An 18,935-nucleotide genomic window follows, 5' to 3' on the forward strand; every position below is an offset into this window, starting at 1 on the left:
CCACTGACTAATCGAGTAATTGGATAAAACATTTTTGTTTAGTTAAAGAGCAATTATAAATATACATGAGAAAATAATATATTTCACTTAATAATGAGCAATTGGTTTCCTTTTTTTGGACAATCATCATTTATCTATATCTTCCCTTTCATCATCATCACGTCTTTCCTCCATAGAGATAGAGCACATTTAAGCCCCGCCCACACCGGAGGAAAAAACAGTCAAGAGTTCTCCATTGACTTTGTATTGTGTGAAGGTGTCTCTTGTCACTCTCCATGTGACAGCAAACACAAACAACCATGCCCAAAAGCTGCTCGGTACACTACTAAGAGGCTAAAGAACCCTGATCTAAGCTTTTTTAAGCTGCTGAACAGAAGAAAAATTGCCTTTAAAACAAGAGGCGCTGTCGTTAGCTACACATCATCCTTGAAGACCGGGCAGTCAGAGTTGGCTGGTTTATGGTGGAACACAACTTCAATCCATTCACTTACAAAAAGAGTTATCGGCATCCAAAGATCTGTAATTTCTCATTGTTGTGTGAGTGTATATTCCTGACAAAAAGGAAGATAAATAACAAGCAATTAGCCCTCACTCGATACTCTTCTCATGCCAAGCTTTTGTTAGAATATTTTGTACCATAAGTGGTGTAATGTTAAAATGTATACAATTTATAAATTAATAAAAAAAATAATAATAATAATAAAGTTATGTGCATTCATTCTTTTTAACTCTAATTTAGGGTTAGGGTTAACCCTAACCCTAACCCTGAATTGGCAAGGCTAACTGTAGGAGTTGAAGCTAACCATGGTTAACGTACATACACCAACTACATTTTAACCCCATAAAATGTTTGAACCCTAACCCTCTTGAAAAGCTATTTTAAAACGATGATGTGGTAGTGTGGATGTGTTTGTGTTTACTGGCACACAGAGAGTGACAAGAGACACCTGTAGTCCGGGCGAAATACCATGCTCTGTAAAAATATAACAATTTCTCGAGGCAGAGGAAATTCCTCAATCATTTTTTGTAATCGAGGTATTCAAAGTATTTCAGGAATCGTTTCAGCCATAATTTATAGGCTTTGAAACTAACTTAAAAATAGTTATACCAATGCATTACTCCTAATGCAAGGGAAATCAAATTACAGCATGTGAAAATACATGTGATCATGGAAAAGAAATAGTTGATTCGTGGTAAAATTTTTATTTTAACTGTAGCTATACGCCCCATAAGAGAGGAAATTTGTTCCAGCGCCCTAGGTCATCACAGATTTTCTCCAGAAGTTGATCAAATTTCAAGTGGGCTTGCTCTGATAGTTGAGGTGAGATATTTATACTGAAGTATTTAATGTTGCATGTGGAGAAGGAAAGTTGGAGCTTCTGGGTTATTGGGAATATTGTTGATTTGGACCAGTTAATCGAGTAGTCAAAAAGGGCTGATATATTTTAGATACAGTTATAGGCTTCCTCTAATGATCTTTGAGGTTGTTGTAAGTAGAGTAATACGTCATCAGCATATAAATTGATTTTGTGTCCGGAAATAGTCGAGTGGGTACCTTTTGATATTGGTGTTCCGACATATTGCTGATGCCAGTGGTTCAATACAGTTAGTGCAGTCCTCCTTCCTCTCTGTTGGTGCTCCTTCAGGATCAGGTACAGCACTTTCCGCCTCTTGTTGATCTCTTCTAGGAATTAGTCGTTCATCCCGAAAGAAGTTCCTTAAGTTTGCGTCTTAACAAGCATCCAACATTAAACAAAACACAGCACGGTTTACGAACAAACAGTTACAAGCAAGCAACAAGTCAAAGTTGTAACTCGTCAGCTGAGTAGTTACAGAGGTCTTTCGCCCACTTGGGTTAGCTCCAACAACAACAGGAGCAAGGCACTGAACGAACTGTATCAGCATATCAGTGAACAGCAGACAGCTCACCCAGATGCTTTTCTCATCCTGGCTGGGGATTTCAACCACGCAGACCCAAAGACTGTTTCCCAAATTACACAAACACATCAGTTTTCCAACACGGAGTAACAGCACTTTGGATAACATCTTCACCACCCAGAGAGGAGCCTACAAGGCTCTGCCCCTCCCCCGCCTTGGTGCCTCAGACCACATCACTGTCATGCTAATCCCAGCATACAGGCCGCTGGTAAGAGTCACCAATCCAGTTTGGAAGAGGGTACAACATGTGTGGCTGGAGGGGTCCCGAGACGCACTTCAAGACGGTTTTTCTATCACAAAGTGGGACATGTTCAGAAAGGCTGCCACCTACAACAACACCACTGACCTCCAAGAGTACACATAGACTGTCATTGCATACATTGCCAAATGTATAGATGCTGTCACGAACACCAGGACCATCACTGTTTGGGCCAACAAAAAAACCATGGCTTACCAGGAAGATCTACTGGCTCCTGAGGCCAAGGAACACTGCCTTCAGAGCTGGAGAAAAGGTGGGCCTGAGAACAGCAAGGGCCAACTTCTTACGTGGCATCAAAGATGCAAAGAGGCAGTACTCCAGGAGGGTTGCTCATTGCTTCAGTGACAGCAGAGACACGCGGAGCCTGTGGCAGGGGATACAGACCATTGTGGACTATAAACCCACACTACAGACCATCAACACCTCCACCGCTCTGCTGAACTAGCTGAACAACTTCTTCAGCCATTTTGAGATGCAAAACAACACCCCAGCACAGAAGACCCCACCTGGTACCCAGATACTGAGAGCCTGAGTAGATCCCTCAGCAGGATCAACGCACGCAAAGCTCCAGGCCCTGACATCATCCCTGGTCGTGTAATAAGGGACTGTGCTGAGGAACTCACATAAGTCTTCTTGGACACCTTCAACACCTCACTCAGCCAGTTTATTGTCTCCACACACTTCAAAGTCTGCACCATCATTCCGGTCCTGGAGAAGTCTCCTGCTAGAATGACTACCTTCCAGTAGCACTCACTTCCATCCTCATGAACTGTTTCGAACAACTAGTCATGCAACATATCAAGTCTGCCCCCCCCCCCTCCTTGGACCCATACCAGTTTGTTTATCGGCCTAAGCATTCGACGGATGGTGCCATCTCCACTGCCCTCCACTCAGCCCTCACACATCTGGATACTAGGGCCTCATATGTCAGAATGCTGTTCATAGATTTCAGTTCAGTATTCAACACAATCATTCCCCAGCAGCTGATTCACAAACTGGACTATCTAGGGCTAGAGACCTCACTGTGCAACTGGCTGCTTGACTTCCTGACAGGAAGACCTCAGGCAGTCAGCACCACCTCTAGTACCATCACAATGTGTGCTGAGCCCCCTCCTCTTCACTGTGCTAACCCACCACTGCACACCAGCACACAGGTCCAACCTCTTTGTCAAGTTTTAGGATGACACAACTGTGGTGGGTCTCATTAGCAAAGAAGATGAGACATCCTACAGGAGTGAAGTGAGCCACCTGGCCATGTGGTGCAAGAACAACAGTCTCCCCCTGAACGTAGAGAAGATGAAGGAGATTGTTGTGGACTTAAGCACATGTGACCACACTCAGCACACTCCTCTGACCATCAATGGTGCTATTTTGGAAAGGGGAGCAGCACCAGGTTCCTGGGTGTGCATATAACAAATGACCTCTCCTGGACCAAGAACGCCACGCCACTGGCCAGTAAAGCCCAACAGCATCTGTAATTCCTCCGCAAGCTGAGAGGAGCCAGAGCCCCAGCCCCCATCATGTGCGCCTTCTACAAAGGCACCATCTAGAGCATCCTGACCAGCTGCATCCCTGTGTCGTATGGCACATGCACTGTACCCTGCCACAAGAAACTACAACACATAGTGAGAGCAACTGAGAGGATTGTTGGTGTCTCTCTCCCCTCCCTCCAGGAAATCTACCACACCCGCCTCACCCACAAAGCCCTCTGGATTGCAGGGGACCCCACCCATTTAATTAATTTGTATCTGTATCTGTGCATCTGTCCTGTAATGCGATTAGTGCTTCATCTAACGTGAAAGTAATGCTTAAGCACAATCACTTTTACAATAACACAAACACTTTTAATATTTAATTGTATGTTTATTGTCCATATTGAAGAGGTCACTCAAATGCTTATAAAATAATGTGAAACCCCAAATTAATGACATTGACAAAAGATAACAAGTGTCAGGACTCAGTAAATTGCTAATAATAATAAAACTGTAATAATTCATTGTGAATGGATTTACAGTCAAGTCTTCGTCAAGCTGGAAACAAACAGTGCATAAATGCAGATCATTTAGTTTTCTAGCTGCTCTCGAGTAAACTTTTCAAAGAACAGCTAAATGCTTCACAACACACAGGGAAAATGATGATGTTTTGGTTGATTTTATAAAGACCACTAAATATTGTGTAAATGCCCATTTACCTCATTACCTAACTATATAAACCTGTACTTCACTCTACCACTCTGCTATATGATTCCGTTCCATTCACCTATTCATTTCCCATGCTGCTCCAGTCTCCATGTTTTCAACCTCTTTTTCATCTTCTTGGAAACTACATCCCACCAGCCAGCTCCCTGCCTCCACAGCCTTTTTGTTGTGAGCAGTGAAACGGCTCCCCATTTTCCTAAATTTTGGTCCATCCAATCCAAAGACAGGCTACCTCCCCTACCAGCATTCCCCCTTTATTCGTCTTTGAACTATAGTAAGTTAGCCATGGCATTTGTGAATGATCCATCAGCCCGTAGTCCTGGCTATAGTCGTCATATACATCTTGCTCATTCTCCTTTGTCTTATCTGGGGTTGGAGTGATTTCTTCAACCTTAATAATTTTAACTGTTGGCTCATTGGTAACTGTACGGACCATAGTTACTATTCCCTCAGTCATAACTGTTGGTTCTCTCATTACTATGGTCACAGGGGTCATTGTCTTATTGGCTTTTACTGTGGTCGTAACTGTAGTTCCTTCATCTGACTTAACATCACTTGGTTTGGTCTGGGGTGTCACCCATTCTCATGCAGTGTACTTGTCTCGTCTAACTTGTGTCTCAGCATGTTTTTTACTTGTAACAGTTGGTGAACCGTAAACCTGGTGTAGGAAATCTGGTCTGGGCCCGAGCACTGCCTGGATGGATGTGTTCGTTTTTGCATCGTACTCCTCTGAATCATTGGGAGTAGCTCCTTTCATGGTCTGGTGCTTTCCTTCCAGTGTCCTGCAGTTGCTTGGATCTTCTTGGGCCAGTTAGGGGCTGGTTGGCTCTGGCCTCATCTGTCCCAGATTTCCTACTGACATCAACACGAGAGTGCTTGTCACTAGTTTGCACCACACAGTCATTCTCCTCATCAATCTCTCTCAGTTTTATACTGCTCTTCTTGTCTGTCAGAACCTTTTGGTTGCAGTGATTTAGGTGATACCAAATCTAGCTTCCTTCCACCTGGACAGCCATTGGTGTTGCTCTTACAACTTTGTAAGGTCCCTCACGCCTAGGCTCGTGCCACTTTCGTCGGAAGACTTTCACATACACCTGATTTCCTGGCACCACTGGTCGGGTTGGATCCTGGTCCTGGTTGACCTCTCGGGCTTTTTTCCTGCAAGTATATAGATCTATGGATAGCAGTTAGTTGTTTCATTGCTCAAGCGATGGTCCCTGATGAGGACCTCTTCGTTGCTTCAGGTGGCACGTTCGTGAGCGGTGTGTGAGGGTTGGGCACTTCTGCTGGTAACTCTTCCACCATTTAATTTATCATTCTCAGGTCATGAACCAACCTGTGTCTTAATTTGTCTGATTTTAACACAGGAAGAATAGGGGTATTGTATACACTACCTGTTTCAACCAATACTCCTTCTTCGATTAACTCTGTAATTGTTTTACTTACTCCTTCTTATGATTCCGGTTTCAGTGGGTATTGAGCGCAGCAAGGGAATCGCACGCCTTTTAGCTTTACCTGTATGTAGGTTGGCAGATTTCACGAGGCCAACGTCAGTATGCTTTGACCACAACACTTCTGGAACATGTCCTAGCATGTCCTCCTTCAACTCCGCATTTGTCTGTTCCATTTTGTTGGTTATTAGAACAGCTTGAGTCGGTATCACCTTGCGGGTTTTGCCAACATTGATGTGCCGCATGGGTTCTTCATCATGTTTGCCTTTAGGGACTGAAAAATCAGTGGGTTATCAGTTTTGTCCCACTGGAGTGTAGGGGCAGTTTCCATCATTGGTCCTAAGTCTTTATCTTTAAAATGTTAGTTTTTTAGCATGGTAATGTGTGGTGTTGATTTTGGCACATGAAACCATTCTGTGAGGAACGGGTTACATTCTACCTGAAATGCTGCTCCTTCTTGCTCAATAACAATGTACTGGGAACTCAGCTCAACTTTGATTCCTTTTGTCATTTTGTACTAATTTCTCACTTTTTGTTTCGTTATAGAACATTGTGCAATGATAGTCAAACGATGGCTTAGAGGCTGTTGGGCCCGGATGTACTTTCGCCACTTCTCTAACACTTGTGTTACTGGTGTAGAGATTTCACCTAGCCAATAAACTTTAGCCCTTTCAGTTTGCTAATCAACATTTGATTGTCCAGGCCGTCTTTGTCAACATAAACTCCCAAAGGAGAGCATCAAATTTTAATTTCTTAATTTACACAACGCATCTCTTCCTAGTAAATTGATTGGGGTTTGGCTTGACACTAATATTGCAATTTTGATTTCAGAATTATTAGTGGCAATTTTCACTGGAGCAGTCTTTGGAATTAGCTGCTTTATTCCTGAGAATCCTACCGTTGCAACAAATTTTTCAGACATGGGGGAGGTGAGTGGCATACTTTGGACTTACACAGGTGTAAGTTGCTCTCCAGTGCCTACCAAAATGGGCGTATGCTTGCCCTCTATTTGCACCTGCAGCATTTGTTCTTCATCAGTCCCTATGGTAACAGTCGGGAACTGACCCTAACCCGCAGCCCTAGTAGCCGTGTTTGGGCCCTGCCCATGGGTTTACTGGCCCTCCAGCTCCACACTGCTGAAGCCGGCCAAGGCCGTACTGAAAGTCCCCACCAATTCGAGGATGTTGGCAACATGTCCATATTCACCACAATTCCAACACCTCTTTGTGCGACCACCACCACGTCCACCTCCTATATACATCCTCCAAGGTTGGTAACGATTGCCAGGGTGTTGCATGTGTTGAGTTCCGAAAGTGAACTCGCGCATTCATTTGATGGATGCAGGAGATGTCCAAATCAATATCATATATTTTATTTGAACATCTAACAGTAAAATAGACAGTAAAAAAGACATTGTTTACTCTGGACCAGACTATGTTTCCCTGACCAGCAGACAACTCCAGCATCAGTTCACAAAGTCTGATGCTCTATCTTTCCCTGGTCCAGCTTATGTTATGGTTACACAAATGAAATGAGGTATGTGGGTGTAGTCCTCTTCGGAGTGCACACTTCCTCTTTGTATTATCTGGCTCCATTCAAATCAAAAGGAATCAAATCAGATTTATTTGTATAGCGCCAAATCATTAAAACCTCATCAATGCACTTGACATACAGAGCAGGTCTAGACCAAACTCTTTATAAATTTATTGAAAGAGACCCAACAGATCCCCCGATGAGCAAGCACTTGGCGACAGTGGCAAGGAAAAACTTCCTTTAAGAGTCAGAAACCTCGAGCAGAACCAGGCTCAGGGGGGGCGGCCATCTGCCTCGACTGGTTGGGTTGAGAAAGGAAGAGAGAGAAAGAGATGCATGGAGGGGGTGTAGGCAGGAACATGTTGCTATATGAAGTTCATGGAGAGGAGCTGTAGTCCAGAATTCATGAAGATATAGGAACAGCAGGCGTTGCAGGAACATGGGATGGCAATGAGTCACCACCTGCAGGATGAGGACAGGGAGAGAGAGGAGAGGAACTGGGAGAGACAGAGACTTTGGCAGAACATGGTTAGTGAATGCAGTACAAATGCTTAAAACTGGGAAAAACAGGGGTTTTTAAGAAGCATGGTTCTTATCAGCGCATGCAGGGGGGGAAGGGAGGGGGAGAGAGAGAGAGAGAGAGAGAGAGAGAGAGATGCTCAGTCCTTCCCCAGTAAACTAGGCCTACAGCAGCATAGCTAAAGAGTAGAGGACTTTAACTTTTTAACTATAAGTTCAGTCATACAGTTAAGTTTTAAGCTTGGTCTTGAAAATTGTTAAAAGAGTCTGTCCCCGGACCGATACTGGAAGTTGGTTCACACAGCCTGATAACTGAAAGATCTGCCTCCAGCTTTCCACTTGGAGACTCTAGGAACCACAAGGAAACCTCATTCTAGAGAGTGGAGTGGCCTACCAGGACAGTAAGAAACTATGAGCTCTCTGAGATATGATGGAGCTTGGCCAGTAAGAGCTTTATATGTTAACGGAAGGATTTTGAATTCTACTCTGTATTTTACTGGCAGCCAATGAAGAGCAGCTGCCAGGAGAGACGTGATCTCTTTTCCTAATTCCTGTTAATATTCGTGCAGCAGTGTTCTGAATCAACTGAAGGCCTTTTAGAGATTTGTTTGGACATCCAGCTACTGAGTTACAGTAGTCCAGCCTAGAAGTTGCAAATGCATGGACTAGTTTTTCTGCATCATCCCGAGAAAGGATGTTTCTGATTTCGATGTCGAATGCAGCACTGAGATCTAGAAGGAGAAGTATGGAGGCTGATCCATTGTCTGAAGCCATTAGAATATCATTGGAGACTTTAACCAGCGCTGTTTCTGTGCTATGATGGGCTCTAAATCCTGACTGAAACTCTTCAAACAAACTGTTCCCATCCAGATGGTCATGTAATTGTCTTGCTATGGCTTCCTCAATGATTTTAGAGATAAATGGAAGGTTCGATATGGGTCTATAGTTTGCCAAAACATCTGGATCAAGATTAGGCTTTTTAAGCTGGGGTTTGATGACTGCGGTCTGAAGATTCTGAGGTACATAACCCAGAAATAAAGTCAGATTAATCAGATCTAGAATGAACGGCTCAATTAAATAAAAGATCTCTTTAAAGAGGCTAGTTGGTACTGGGTCTAATAGACAGGTTGACGGTCTGGATGATGAAACTATAGAAGCTAGCTCTGAGAGATTCGGAGGTGAGAATGACTCCAGATGTAAAAGAGGCATTGCAGTTGATTCAGGAGTTTTTGTATTCAGTAGAAGCTTATTGTCTAATGCAGGTAAGAGCCAATGAATTCTTTCTCTGATTATGAGAATTTTATCTTTTAAAAGCAGCTTCGAGTTAAGGGGATCACTGGTTCAACTGAGCTATGGCTCTCTGTCAGCCTGGCTACAGTGCTGAAGAGAAACCTGGGGTTGTTCTTGTTTTCTTCTATTAGTGCTGAGTAATATGAACTTCTAGCACTGTGGAGAGCTCTTTTGTATGTTTTTAGGCTATCTTTCCAGGCTCTGTGAGACTCTTCTGACTTACTGGAACACCAAATTTCTAATTTCTAATTTACTAATTTCCTTGATGTCTGCTTTAAGGCACAGATTTGGTAATTATACCAGGGAGCCAGCCTCCTCTGTTTGATTCCTTTCTTTTTGAGAGGGGCGGCATCGTCACGATTTGAACACAGTGTGGCCATAGTGCTAATCACAAGGTCATCAATCTGTGTATGGGAGAAATCCTCATTTGAATTTAGATATCGCATTGTTGGGAATGATGACCAAATGTTCTCATTAAATTTAGCCACAGCATCTTCAGATAAACATCTTCCATAGCTGAGTTTATTCCTCAATGCTGTGGAGCCCATTAAAGTAAACTCAAATGTAATGAGGTAATGGTCAGTCAGGAGAGAGTTTTGGGGAAGAATTGTTAGCGTGTCAATTTCAATGCCATATGTTAGAACAAGATCAAGGATATGATTGTAGAAGTGAGTGGGTTCATTCACATGGTGGGAAAAGCCAATTGAGTCTAGTTGGGAAAGAAACCCAGAACTAAGGCTGTCGCTTTCTACATCAACATGTATATTGAAATCTCCCAGTATAATGATTTTATCTGTACTGAATACTAACTCTGATATAAACTCAGAAAACTCTGATCACTTATACAAAATAAATCAATATGGTGATCAGCTATGAGATTGTTAACTAGTAGAGATTTTGATGATAATGATTGAATGTTCAACAGTCCACATTTGATCGCAGATTTGAGACTGAATTTGTGGCTGTTTTAATTTCAGTTAAGTTTTTGTTTTTAGCTCCTCTTCTGTGTAATTTGGGTTTAGTAACTTTTCTAAATTTAGGTGGTCGGGGGAGAGACACAGTTTCTATAGACCTAAACATAGACAGAGACTTTATTCTATTCTCGGCAGGTGACAGCTCTGACTGAGGTGCAGAGGAGCGTGTTAAACTGCGGCTCTGGCTCCTGGTCTTGACTCAGGGCTATCAGGGTTTTGGATTTCTAATAAAATCGGCCATATTCCTTGAAATGAGAGCGGCCCCGTCCACGGTGGGATGGACACCATCTCTCCTAATTAGACCAGGTCTCCCCCAGAAAGACTTCCAGTTATCTATGTAGCCCACGTTGTTTTCGGGACACCACCTCGACAGCCAGCGGTTAAATGACGACATGCGGCTGTACATATCATCACTGGTCCGATTGGGGAGGGGGCCGGAGAAAACTAGTGTCCAACATTGTTTTAGCAAAGGTACACACCGATTCCACATTAATTTTTGTGACTTCCGACTGGCGAAGTCAGGTGTCTTTACTGCTGAGGTGAATAACAATATTAGCATATTTACGTTTACCCTTAGCCAGCAGTTTCAGATAAGACTGGTTGTCTCCTGCTCTGGCCCCCGGGATACACTTCACTATGGCCGCCGGTGTCGCTAACTTGATGTTCCTCAGAAAAAAATCGGCAATAACTAGAGCTGACTTTTCAGAGAACTGTTTTCTGTGCAACAGAAAGGAGAACAGACACAAACCACAAAGTCCACAAACCCAGTATATATCCGTCACTCAGTAATAAAAAGACCATGATTATAATATACTGTGTATAGATATTTCATAAAAAGTGTTTTTCAATCATGTCTATGTATTATCTTTATTATATTGTGCAGTAGCTACTTCATTCGTGTGGGTGTCACTCTTTACGCTATCATCAGTAGTTAGTTAAATCCAAACAGTATAATAAAAGTATAAAAACATTTAAGAGGTATAAACTCAGATATTAAAACAATATGTGATTCATTAGTTTAAAACAGCCTGATTATCAATCATACAAAGGTGTGTAAGTAACATAAAGCCAGACATCCCTGCACGTCAGATGGTTGTTGAAAGACATTGACCACTGGTGGTGGCTGAGGTTGGGGAGCTCCAAAAGCTGTTGGTTGTGTCAGTGGCTGGGGTGGCATAACGTTCTGTGCCCCCACCGCCAGGACAGGTGCAGTGGGTTCATTTGGCTGCACAATTACTGCTTGAGTGTCCTTGGTCGTCACGACTGCACCCTGTGACTTTGCCTTGCTCTTTCCTTGCATGTTTTTGTGCTGCTCATTCATTTGTTTTTCATCCATCCTGTGTTTGTCAACAGCGTACACCACAGGATCACGAAACTGTTCATGTGACATGGATGTAAATCCCACAACATCCTCCAACTTTCTTCCGACAGGGGCTGGCATTGCTTCCACTATGGCATTGCGAAACAATGTGGTAAACACTGTGTCTCTTGTTTCCACCTCCTCATTTGACGTGTTATGTAGGCTGCAGCATTTTCAGTCTCTGATAGGGGCTCCCCTTTTAACACTGATGGATCTACTTTTTTTGGATACTCACCACGCAGCGCCTTCCAGAGTATGGATCGAATGCATTGAACTCAGCTCCACCTGCTCTGGGATTCAACATCCAGCCATTTTTGCTGGCTTTTTGTATGTTTTCCATAACAGGGGCTCCACAACACTGTGCCCATATGGCTTTAATGTCTCCCAGGGCCAGCAGTTTGGACACAGTTTCTTCCTTAAAAGCTCTGATCCATTTGTTCGCACCTTCATCGGGCAGCCGGCCAACCAACCCAGTGAGTGTTTGCCACGGTACATAATGTCCTTCAGTTCCTTTAATTAGTATTGGATATTGGCTGTCTGTGTAGCGCTCAGGATTTTTAAATTTGGTCTTAGCCTAAAGTCATATGTTTGACCAGCATGCTGTCCTTCTGTTGATTTTGTAGCAGGTTTGTTCATGTTACTGGCTACCTGTGCTTCCTCCAGGTTACATTTCTTATTATGTAACCTGTCTATCTCTTCCTAAATTTCTTGAATCACTTTGTGATTTTTTTTTTTCCTGTTTGGTCAAGTACTAGCCATTACGACAACCCCCCTGCACGCTCATTATTTTTTGCATAACAATCTAGCACTCAGTGCTACAGTATATTTGGGGCATGGCTATGTCACTCTGTGGTGTTCTGTTTAACCCTGTTAACTGACTTCAGTTTATCTGAGAGTTCTCCTGGTTGCCTGCAGTATCATTTCTCATTTGAGTGTTTTCTTGTTTTCTTGAACCATCATTAGGGTCACATTGGCTCAATGCAGCCTGTGGCAACACGTCAAAATCACCTGAAAAGTTGACTACCCCAGCCAGGGATGGATACATCCCTGCTGGTTCCTGCTTGGGGTTTTGGTAACGCTGATTTTGTTTTTCTTTTAATTCAGTCAAACCTTCCTTCAGGAAATTCCTGTAGTTTTCTCCTTCTTTTTTAAACAAGTTTACATTTTTATCTCCAAGTTTCTTTTATCTTGTCTTTTCTTACTTTTGTCTTTTATTTTATGATCATTGATTCGCCTTTCCATGTCCTCACGCACTAACACATCAAACATGCCATCCTTGGGCCATGCAGAGGTCATTCCTTTTGTTCGCTTCTCCCATTTTTTAGAAATTTTACTAATTTGTTTCAAGTATTCTGGATACTTAGCTGCGATCAGGGCTGTTGGCACGATACTCATCTTGCTACTGGCACTTTTTAAACTGATGTTAACTGATGTGTAAAGAAAGAGAGGAGAGGAAAAAAAGTTCTGTTTCTGTACAGGACTTGGGAAAAGCACAAGGGGTTGGGGAACTATTTTTGGCTTTCTGCTTCTGTGTACTTTCCTCGGCCAGTTGCCAACTGAGTAGACTGTACTATCACGCCCACACACCAGTTACTCACTCCCACTGGCCACTCACACCAATCACACTTGACTAGGACAAGCCTCGAGGCGTTCGTCTTTGCTCATTCACCATTTTCCTTTGACTTTAACTTTACTTTAACTCCTTAAATTCTGACTTCATAATTTCCTCTCTGTGCCACAACCTGGCCTAAACACCTCACTCTGTTTGTTCACTTCCAGCGGTCTCCCCTCAACCAAAAAACACTTCTCTCTCATCCATTCACTTATGCCCAGCTTTGCAGATCAACATATATCGTACATATATACGTTACCCGACTTCGCCAGTCGGAAGTCACAAAAATTAATGTGGAATCGGTGTGTACTTTTGCTAAAACGATGTCAGACACTGTAGTTTTCTCCGGCCCCCTCCCCAATCGGACCATTGATGACATGTACAGCCGCATGTCGTCATTTAACCGCTGGCTGTCGAGGTGGTGTCCCAAAAGCAACGTGGGCTACATAGATAACTGGAAGTCTTTCTGGGGGAGACCTGGTCTAATTAGGAGAGATGGTGTCCATCCCACCGTGGACGGGGCCGCTCTCATTTCTAGAAATATGGCCGATTTTATTAGAAATCCAAAACCCTGACAATCCCGGGTCGAGACCAGGAGACAGAGCCGCAGTTTAACACGCTCCTCTGCGCCTCAGTCAGAGCGGTCATCTGCCGAGAATAGAATAGAGTCTCTGTCTATGTTTAGGTCTATAGAAACTGTGTCTGTCCCCCGACGACCTAAATTTAGAAAAGTTAATAAACCCAAATTAAACAAAAGAGGACTTAAAAACAAAAACCTAACTGTAATTAAAACAGCCACAAATTTAGTCTCAAATAACACTGCGATCAAATGTGGACTGTTGAACATTCGATCATTATCATCAAAATCTCTACTAGTTAACGATCTCATAGCTGATCACCATATTGATTTATTTTGTATAACTGAAACGTGGCTGCAGCAGGATGAGTATGTTAGCATTAATGAAGCTACACCCCCAACTCATGTTAACTTTCATATCCCTCGTACCACAGGTCGAGGAGGTGGGGTGGCTGCAATATTTCAGTCAAGCCTATTAATCAACCCCAGACCAAAATCTGGCTGCAGGTCTTTTGAAAGCCTCACTCTTAGTCTTTCCCACTCAGACTGGAAAGGTGAAAAACCAGTTCTGTTAGTTACAGTATACCGTCCACCTGGTCCGTACTCAGAATTCCTATCAGAGTTTTCTGAGTTTATATCAGAGTTAGTACTTAGTACAGATAAAATCATTATTCTGGGAGATTTCAATATACATGTTGATGTAGAAAGCGACAGCCTTAGTTCTGGGTTTCTTTCCCTACTAGACTCAATTGGCTTTTCCCAGCATGTGAATGAACCCACTCACTTTTACAATCATATCCTTGATCTTGTTCTAACTTATGGCATTGAAATTGACAAGCTAACAATTCTTCCCCAAAATTCTCTCCTGTCTGACCATTACCTCATTACATTTGAGTTTACTTTAATGGGCTCCACAGCATTGAGGAATAAATTCAGCTATAGAAGATGTTTATCTGAAGCTGCTGTGGCTAAATTTAAAGAGAACATTTGGTCATCATTCCCAACAATGCCATATCTAAATTTAAATGAGGATTTCTCCCATACGCAGGTTGATGACCTTGTGACTAGCACGATGGCCACACTGTGTTTGAATCTTGATAATGCCGCCCCTCTCAAAAAGAAAGTATTCAATCTGAGGAGGCTGGCTCCCTGGTATAGTTACCAAATCTGTACCTTGAAGCAGACATCAAGGAAATTAGAAAGAAACTGGCGTTCCAGTAAGTCAGAAGAGTCTCACAGAGCCTGGAAAGATAGCCTAAAAACGTATAAAAAAGCTCTCCGCAGTGCTAGAAGTTCATATTACTCAGCACTCATAGAAGAAAACAAGAACAACCCCAGGTTTCTCTTCAGCACTGTAGCCAGGCTGACAGAGAGCCATAGCTCAGTTGAACCAGTGATCCCCTTAGCTCTAAGCAGTAATGATTTTATTAGTTTTTTTTCAGACAAAATTCTCACGATCAGAGAAAGAATTTATCAGCTCTTGCCTACGTTAGATAAAAATCCCCTTCTGAAGACAGCAACTGCTGAATCAGCTGCGGCGCCTCTTTTACATCTGGAATCATTCTCACCTCTAAATCTCTCAGAGCTAGCTTCTATAGTTTCATCATCCAGACCGTCAACCTGTCTATTAGACCCAGTACCAACTAGCCTCTTTAAAGAGATCTTTTATGTAATTGAGCCGTTCATTCTAGATTTGGTTAATCTGACTTTATTTCTGGGTTATGTACCTCAGGCACTTAAGACTGTGGTCATCAAACCCCAGCTTAAAAAGCCTAATCTTGATCCAGATGTTTTGGCAAACTATAGACCCATATCGAACCTTTCATTTATTTCTAAAATCATTGAGAAAGCTGTAGCAAAACAACTACACGAGCATCTGGATGGGAACAGTTTGTTTGAAGAGTTTCAGTCAGGATTTAGAGCCCATCATAGCACAGAAACAGCGCTGGTTAAAGTCTCCAATGACATTCTAATGGCCTCAGACAATGGATCAGCCTCCATACTTCTCCTTCTAGATCTTAGTGCTGCATTCGACACCATAGATCATAATATTTTACTACAGAGACTGGAACATGAAATTGGAATTAAAGGAACTGCACTAAAGTGGTTCAAATCCTACTTATCAGATAGACATCAGTTTGTTCATGTAAACAACAGCTCCTCCTCATGTACTGTAGTCAGTCATGGAGTCCCGCAGGGTTCGGTACTTGGACCAATCCTCTTTACGCTTTATCTGCTTCCTCTAGGCAACATTATCAGGAAACACAGCATCAATTTCCACTGCTACGCAGACGATACTCAGCTGTACCTATCAATGAAGCCAAATGAAGTCACTCAGATAGTCAGACTGCAGGCATGTCTTGAAGACATAAAAGTCTGGATGACTGGAAATTTTTTACTTCTCAACTCTGACAAAACAGAAGTTATTGTACTCGGTCCTAAGCACCTCAGAAAAATACTATCTAATCATCTCATCAGTTTGGACGGCATTACTTGGGCCTCCAGCTCCACTGTAAGAAACCTTGGAGTAATTTTTGACCAGGACATGTCCTTTGTCCCTCACATAAAACAAGTTAGTCGGGCAGCTTTCTTCCACCTGAGAAACATTAGGAAAATCAGAAACATCCTTTCTCAGGATGATGCAGAAAAACTAGTCCATGCATTTGTAACTTCTAGGCTGGACTACTGTAACTCATTACTATCTGGATGTCCAAACAAATCTCTAAAAGGCCTTCAGTTAATTCAGAACGCTGCTGCACGAATATTAACAGGAACTAGGAAAAGAGATCACATCTCTCCCGTGTTAGCTGCTCTTCATTGGCTGCCAGTAAAATATAGAGTAGAATTCAAAATCCTTCTTTTAACGTATAAAGCTCCATCGTATCTCAGAGAGCTCATAGTTCCTTACTGTCCTAGCAGGCCACTCCGCTCTCTAGATGGAGGTTTACTTGTGGTTCCTAGAGTCTCCAAGAGTAAATCTGGAGGCAGATCGTTCAGTTATCAGGCTCCTCTCCTATGGAACCAACTCCCAGCATCGGTCCGGGGGGCGGACTCTTTAGTAACTTTCAAGACCAGGCTTAAAACTTTCCTGTATGACAGAGCGTACAGTTAAAAAGTCCTCTACTCTTTAGGTATGCTGCTATAGGCCTAGGCTGCTGGGGGAAGGACTGAGCTTCTCTCTCTCTCTCTTTCTCGCTCTCTGTCTCTCCCTGTCACCCTCTCTCCCTCTTTCTCTCTAACTCCCTCCTTGCATGCGCTGATAAAAACCATCTTTCTTAAAAAAAAAAAAAAAAAAAACACAAAAAAAACACACAAAAAAAAAACAGTTTCACCCAGTTCTAAGCATTTATACTGCATTTACTAACCATGTTCTGCCAAAGTCTCTGTCTCTCCCAGTTCCTCTCCTCTCTCTCCCTGTCCTCATCCTGCAGGTGGTGACTCATCTCCATCCCATGTTCCTGCAACACCTGCTGGTCCCATATAGCATGAATTCTGTATTACAGCTCAACTCCATGAACTTCATGCAACAACATGTTCCTGCCTACACCCCCCCCCTCCAATGCCTGCCTGCCTGTCTCTCTCTAATTAATTTATTGGGAGTGGGAGAACTGGCCGGCCATACCAGTTCCCCCCTGCTGTGACCTCAAGTTTTTTCTCATTTTTGAACCTTTTTAAGTTGGAAATTAGAGTGGTCTAATATTCACTCTTAGCTAGGACTTATACACAGGTATTATAACTATAACTTATTTAATTATAAATTGCCCCAATCCAGGGCTGAGGATCTGACTGATTTTCTTGGACGAAATTGAACTTGTAGGTCTTTCTCTTTTCTTTTGCACTGTTACTGAAATGCATCTGTTAAGTTCAGCTTGTTCCTTGACTAGTGGATGAGGTATGATACTCCTCCACATATATATTTATTAATAAGTGAGTACAATTTGGGTTAGGGTTCCCTGGTTAAGAGTATTGCTGCCCAAAATCTTGACCATAGCCCCACCAATTTACAGCATAGCTCACATCCCATCTTCCCTTCTCATTTAAATCCTCAGCCTGCGGTTATCACACGCACACAAACCAGGGGGCTCAGAGTGCCGGCTCTTCACTTATCATACAGCGCTTCACAAAACTCTTATTTCCACAGCACACAACTCGAGCATCTCCGGCTCCGTTCTGTGGTTGGACAGCTTAACTTTTCTAACACACAACAGGAACTTGTCCCTCCTTTCTCTCAGACTGCCTATCCAAGCACTATGACTTGCCAGTCATACCGCCAGATATGTCCAGTCAGCCAAAATGGAATTTGCACGTACATTGATCAAGCTGCCACAGAGCACCTTCCGTGCTTCTCATAAATACATAACCATAATAACATAACACACACTATTACAGAATTTGCTAGCAGAATCTCCATATGCAGGTTTCACCTAGTTTTCACCTGAGTCCCCCTCTGATCCTCCACCATTTCCTCCTTCAAAAATGTTTTTGCTCCAATAGCCTCAATTCAAGGGTATTCATTTAAAGTGCATCCACAATAGCTGAGACTTTAGCTGTCACCCCCCGCAGCAAGTCTACTAGTGTAGGTTTAATTTAACCTACCTTATGCTGCGGCTTTGTTTGGCGGCCTCCCTCTCAGCCCAGGATCCAAACTTGGTCACATCGGGGTCACCATTTATGTGGTGGCAGAAAGAGGTGGAAAAGAGGAAATCAGGTTGTCCGGACACAGGTGTCAGATGGGGAATCTCTTTATTCATATCAGCCCTACTAACAACGTAGTCAGAGACAGAACCAACCAGAAAAAACATGTGACATGCTTCTTATACCTAAGGCAGGTTATGTGTGTATGTTGTGTGGATAGCCTTCACCCTTATCTTGAACTTCAACCATAGTGATTGTACAGCACTATGTGTGAGTGTGTGGTGTAGTTCTCTTCCCTGGCACCCAGATGTCTTCTACTTATTGTTTTAACTTGTTAGGTGCCAGAGCAGGTCCTGATGACCTGATTCTCGTACTGACGCATGAACAGAGACAAGGCCTCTAGACCTTGTTTTTCCCCTACACCCTTTATCCCCACACCCATCAGAAACTCAGGAGTGACAGGGTCGTGCAGTCATTTCCTCCACCAGTGTTCCAGCAACCTTTAACTTATTCCACTGACAATTCAAAGATTTATTTCATTTGTAGTTTATTATCCAAGAAGGCATCAGCTTGGCCTGTGGGAATGGCG

At 42.9% G+C, this 18,935-nt stretch overlaps 1 protein-coding gene across 5 annotated transcripts in view; it reads left to right on the plus strand.

The window, feature by feature from the left end:
* The window catches only part of hdac11 (histone deacetylase 11), a 76,593-nt gene that overhangs the window by 5,512 nt on the left and 52,146 nt on the right, over positions 1-18,935 (plus strand). The window lies entirely within an intron of this gene.

The sequence above is a fragment of the Echeneis naucrates genome, chromosome 5 (assembly GCF_900963305.1).
Source record: "Echeneis naucrates chromosome 5, fEcheNa1.1, whole genome shotgun sequence".
NCBI lineage: Eukaryota > Metazoa > Chordata > Actinopteri > Carangiformes > Echeneidae > Echeneis > Echeneis naucrates.